The 6,580-nt window shown below is 33.6% G+C and overlaps 1 non-coding gene across 1 annotated transcript; it reads right to left on the bottom strand.

The window, feature by feature from the left end:
- Window positions 1-3,404: 3,404 nt before the first annotated feature.
- On the bottom strand, window positions 3,405-3,475 carry TRNAG-GCC (transfer RNA glycine (anticodon GCC)). Its single transcript has one exon. It is a non-coding gene; the product is annotated as a tRNA-Gly (tRNA).
- Between the last annotated feature and the right edge of the window lie 3,105 nt (window positions 3,476-6,580).

Genomic DNA, 6,580 nt, shown 5'->3' with positions numbered 1-6,580 from the left:
TTTTGCAACAACAAACTCATGGGATTTGTCCTTTTAGATACAAGTCCAATACACCATTTTCTTTCTTTCTTGCTTGCTTTTAAGTGGGGAAAGAAACTTCAAAAATTAGTTCGCCAAATGGACAAGATTGTCTCTCTTAATTTTACCGAATGGTTTAATCTGCATGTCAGACACTGGCAGGTCAACTGAACAGATGCCTCGTGTGGGAAGTGGGTTCTTTAGAGGAGCAAACAACAACTGCAGAAGCTTGTTGGTTTTGCATATACTTCACTTGTGTGAAACTGACCATTTAGGATCTTTGAAAGGGCTTATCCCGTTGCTCTATATGCCTGTTTGGATAAAAAGAACTCCAAAAACTTGGATTAGCACACCAGTAATCTTTGAAGCGGAACTTTATAATGAACTAAACTGTTTACTCGTGGTGCTGTACACTACTTGAGTGTTGCATACAAATCCACAGCCTGAAAGCTTCAAAGAACCAAAAGAGAGAGAACCATGCTAAAGTGAGAATTGTTCATATATCATGCAAAAACGATGAACAATGTCTGGAACTCTACAATAAAATAGCATTGTAGAAAGAAGGAATAGGATGTTGTTAAAGATAGTTAGGTCAATGATACTGCAAGTGAACTTACCAATTACTTTTTGGAGGGATGCACTTTTGATTACTGGCTACATTCTTCTTCTTCTTCTTCGTCTTTTTTTGATTTAAAGTAAGAGGTTATTAATGGTGTTATGAAGAAGAGTTTACATACAATGATTTATTTACAGCTATTGACCACTTTGATCTCCCCCGTGTTGTATGTACTTGTGCATTAGTTAGAGCGGTGTTCAAAGCTTTTGAACTGCTGATTTGTTTGGAGACTCCTTTGGCTTAAAGAGAGAATTTTGTAGAATCCGGTGTTCGCTCTTCCATTTTCCACTTTACCACGCTAATCTTATTTCCTTCTCTATTAACAAATTCTGGATCAACATGCTAATACTTGGCTTGAGTTTCCCATCGTATGTAGAAATCCAAATTTGTATTAAAGAGACTGCTTTATCGATTATCTGCCATAGAGAGATTACTTCGTGTTTGAAAATTCTAGTACTTTTTTCATTCCATATGCACCAGCAAGTACTGTCTATATTTTTAACCGTATATCTTTTAAATCGGTACCTTTCACTCCATATGAGTTATGGACCTAAAAAAAGCCCAATTTGGATCATTTATGGCAATGAAGATCGCCATATTTGATTCATGATGCTTGTCATAAATATAAAAAAATAGATTTAAGAGGAAAGAGATGTATATTTAGATACATGAGCCTCCACTAAAGCTTGATGTACGCAAGACAAAAGTTAGTAAATATGCAGAAAAAAGTTATATTGTTATATTATTATTTATAATATTATAGTATAAAATATTAATATTTTATTTTATTTTCTTATTATATATTATTATAATATAATATATATTATATTATATTATATTATTATATAAAATAATATAGTATACTGTATTATAAATATTAATATATAATATATTATATTATTATATTGCTATATATTATTATATTATTATATTATTATAATATATTATAGTATATTATAATATATTATACTATATTATTATAATATTATAGTATTATATAAATATATAATATAATATATTTTATTATTATATTTTATTTTATTATAATATATTATATTATATTGTTATATTATTATATTATAATACAAAATATTAATGTATTATATTATTTTATTTTTATACATTAATATAATATATTATATTATATTATTATATTATATTAATATCTTAATTAATATAATATAATATATATTATGTAATATTATTATATATAATAATATGGTATAATATATTATAAATATCATTATATTATATTATTATATTATTATAATATATTATATAAGTATTATATTATATTATATTATTATATGGTTAAGGGTATATTAGGAACGAATTAAATGGATTAGTTTTTCGATTGATGGAAAAATAATTTAGCCACCTCCTAAATGGATAAGATTTTTTTTTATTTTATGGATAAATGCTATCTATGAGAAACTAACTTATCCATCTTGAAAATCATGAAAATATGGGTAAGTTGGTTGATGAAAAAGTTGATCAACTTTTTCATGATATTTATCCATAAAAGAACTGGCCCTTAGAAAAATGCTTGTAATGACATCTCATGTTCTTGTTTTTTTGTCATTGTAAAATGAATAAATTATACAATTTTTGTAGGTACATCCATGAGAATCAGCATCGCAAAACATCCAAAAATTGCTTAAAAGACACTATCGTTGTCCTGCACAATGTAGAACATATATGACTAACCATATAAGCCACAATCCAATCAGCCACACTATTTGCAATGATTTTTCAAGCGACACACTCTATCTATATTACTAGTCTGGTAATCGAATTCCAACATGACTCAAACCTTCTACAGCTGCAACTGGCTGTGCCATCTAATAAGCGGCACCTAAAAACGTTTGGTTTACCTGTTCGTCTTTGGGGATTTTACAATCACAAACAATGCCAGCTGCCTCGCCACATTTATGTTATAATCTGTATACACACTAGAGTCCTTTTCAGAATGAGGCCCTTGAGGAGTGGTAATGTGACTGGGGGGGCAAGAAAGCTTACTATTCCCCATCATTATGTAGCTTTCCATTACAAGGTTATATATACTGCTTAAAATGGGTGATGAGATCATGATCCCAAGTGCAATTTCTTGTTCCTTGATTTTGCTGTAGTGCTTCTCATGTTAGTATGAATCGCTTCCTTGCGTTATGGCAGAGCTCGTAACATGCACCTACTGTTAAACGCGTGTGTATTAACAGCAGCAGTTTGCTCAGTGGTAATTCTATAAGAACTAATTTAGTTAATAGGCATCTTCTTTTTTGGTGTTTAGGAACCAGATCGATGGAGTCTGGCTGTACTTTATTTTGGTATTTGGCAAACTCTGGGCGGTGTTCAGCTACTGGGAGGTTTGTCTTGCTTTCAGGATTCATTAGATGGGGTATCCGTCCTCTCGAGGAAAAAAAAAAAAAACGTCGTGTGTGCATATATATATATATATATATTGATTAGATATGTGGACGGATAGAAATAGAACATGAATATGTAGTCATCAATTAGATTTTAGTGTGGAATGGGGATGAACGAGAAATGACACATATCCAGCACACAAGGTCAGTGCGTCAGGTCAAAACATGCAGCAACGGGGAAATAGTAAGGTCTAAAATTTAGCTGGAAGATACCTTGATCTCGTCAAGTCAAAACATGCAACAACGGGGGAATGGTAAGGTCTAAAATTTACGTGGAAGATACCTCATCTGGAAGAGCAAGAGTGGAGGGGGAGAGAGCGAGAAGGGGACCAAAATGTCGAAAATACTGCACCAGCCGGGAATCGAACCCGGGTCTGTACCGTGGCAGGGTACTATTCTACCACTAGACCACTGGTGCTTTTTATGAAAGTGGCTTGAAGCACCTTATTATATAGTAATTTAACTACGACACGCATTCTAGATATAACATGCATCCATTTGGAGCCTAATGCGAATAGGATATAGAATGATGATATAAAATCTATTCTTTGTTTCCCTGAAATGACGGGTACCCTTTGAACTTTTAAGTTTAGTGTTATTTCTTGTAGGTGAAGTGTAAAGCCACTTGTTAACACTTCAAATGATTTCCAATTTTTGAAATTTTGAAGTTCATGTGATCTAGCCTACCGTAAAGGATAGTTCTAATATCCCACATTTACCTCCATTTATAGGGTATGTTTAAATAAATTTGTGAACAGATTTTTTTTCTTTTTCAAGAAACATGAAAAATTTTTGCTTTATATCCAAAGCATATCTCTATACTGACCTTGAGAAGAGTGTATAGAAATCAATAAGAGAGAAATTTGTCCATCAATTTTATGATTTTAATCCTATGGATCTTTGACGAGTGATGTCAAATATATAGGCACTCATTCTTGTTTAGATATAGAAGCATATGTTTGTTCCTTCAAGCATATGGTTTATGTTTTCTTGTGATGATGGTTGGAGTCATACGGGTTGCACATGCCAACGAACTTTAACCAATCCGTTTTTTCCAGAAGTGGCCAAAACCTTCAACAACAAATAGCTGCAAGAGGGAATCTGACCGAGGAAAACATGGATAATAAATATAAAGCTCTCGTAGTGGTCATCCTTTGTTATTTTTGAAGCACGAGAGCTGTACCACTGTTCCTCTATGCTTAATCCAAAACAAATACAAAAGCAGGCCCATAGGCTGGTATATTAGCAGGCCTACAGGGGTGTTAATGCTTTTGTTGTTCTCTCTCTCTCTCTCTCTCTCTGTGTGTGTGTGTGGATCCTAATAGCTCCAATAACATGGAACACTTCAAAAGTGAAGACATACAAGCTAGAGTCTGTCTTGGAGGCTTGATTGATCTTATTGCACATATTCTTGGATATGGAAATGTGTTATTCTTGTTTTGAGGTTTGTTGGTTTACGTTTTTTAAATACAGGTTCAGGAATGTGAATGATAGAAAGATAAGGCAGCAAAGAGAAGAAAAGTGTTATAATGCTCATGTTCAAGGTACCATATTAATCAATGGTGTAATGAATTTGAGTGATTTTCTAGTCATTTTGTTTGTGAGGCCCGGCACTTAGCCTGGTCTAATAGCCCATCAAAGGCCCAAAGGCCTGTTTCCTCATTCGAAACAGGTAGGCCCCTACGATGGGGTCCTCCTCCTCCTCCAACATGGAGTTCACCGAAGGCTAGGACGTCTGTTTAAAGGCTGCAAAACCCTTTTTAGATCCGAAAACCCGTCGTTGTTTCCCCTTTTTCCGGGCTTTCCCGCCATTAGTGCTTGTTGCCAGAGGTCTTGATTGACCGCCCATATTGGCTTGTGGCCGTTGCTAGAGCCTAGCCACCGGCAAACTATCAGAAAGTGCTTTGTTTTGCCAAAATAAGAAGAAGGATAAAAAAAAAAAAAAAAAAAGGGGGAAGAAGAAGAAGAAGAAAAAAAAAAAAAAAACGTGCCACCATCTTCTCTCATCTCTCTTCTCTCTCTTCCCCACTTTTGATCTCTATTTTCTCTCTCTTGTTTTTTGCTCAAGTTTCTCTCTCAAGGTTTTAAATTCTATGGGATGAGATTGTCCTGATTTTTCTATGAAATGAAATATGCTGTCATCCTGATTGAAATGCTACGACACTAGTAGGACGGTCTTATCCTGACACATGGAATGGCATCCTGTCCCAATATCCCATGGGATATTCCGTTGGGATCTGAATTTTAGTCTCAGGATTGTCTCTCTCCACAATCTCTATAAGATTTGTTAAATCTACTGGAGCATTCTTCTCAATGACCTTGGCCGATCCTAGTGAATAAGTTTTGACCCATGACCACTTGGTAGCACACTAGCCTTCATTTTGGTCCTTATTATATGCTATTAAATTTGGACTTCATCGATCGTTATAAGCCATCTGTGCTCTAATCTAAAATTTGATCGAATGGAATTGACTTGATCGGATCAATCAAATTGTTAGACCCTACCATCCAATCAATCTTATTTTTTTTCATCCTTATCGAACATAAAACGATATTTTTAATAATATTTTAATCTGATCTATTTGAATTCTCTATAATTCCTTATTTTGTTATAAGGATTCTAAAATATTGATAATAAAGTTAATTATATATTATTGATATTGGATAGATAAAACTAACTTACCTCCTTGAAAACGGATTTTGAAGCATGAAGATGTAAGTAATCTAACACTTTAAAATATATTTTTAATATTTTTTAAAAAATTATCAATAATTTATTAAATTTATTTATAATCTTTATTTTTATTTAATAAAATAGATCAAGCTTGTATTATTTTATTTTTAAAATAAGAATATAGCATGTCCTTCATTATTTTTGTAAATATATTACTTTTGAACATATATTCTGCTTTAAAAAATAAATTTAAAAATTTCTGGACAGCATGTGTATTTATATTTAGATAAATTACAAAGGCGTCTTTTTTATTTTTTGTGATTTGTACTTTGATCCCAATATTTTAAATTTTTTGTATTAGATCTAAAATTTAAGTTTTTGAGATAGTGTGAGCCAGCCGTCCATCTCCATCAGGATCCTCACGTGACATAACTTAAGCGAAGGTAATACTAATTATGCCCTTGGCAGCCATGGGAAAAGCCTCGTAAGTCTTCCTCTCCAACCATAGCTCGAAGCTCCAACGGAGAGATCTCGCACAAACACTCGAAGTAATAGGAGGAGCGGCCCCGTTGCCGGCATCGGTGGCACCCCGCTTATCAACATCGATAGCCTCTCCGACGCCACGGGATGCAAGGTAAAGTTGTCGGCTTTCACGAAGATTGCAACTCTTTTCTTTATAACTGTCGACATTCCATAAAGAAGGTGAGAAGAAAGCCATTTGGTTCCTTCGTTAACTTGGCATGGTTTTTTTTTTTTTTTTTTTTTTTGCTCTTCAGATTCTGGGGAAAAGCCGAGTTCTTCAACCCTGTGGGAAGCGTCAAAGACCGTGTAGCCGTTAAAATCATTGAA

This window comes from Elaeis guineensis, chromosome 16, assembly GCF_000442705.2.
Source record: "Elaeis guineensis isolate ETL-2024a chromosome 16, EG11, whole genome shotgun sequence".
Lineage (NCBI taxonomy): Eukaryota > Viridiplantae > Streptophyta > Magnoliopsida > Arecales > Arecaceae > Elaeis > Elaeis guineensis.
This window is presented reverse-complemented; position numbering and strand designations above follow the sequence as displayed.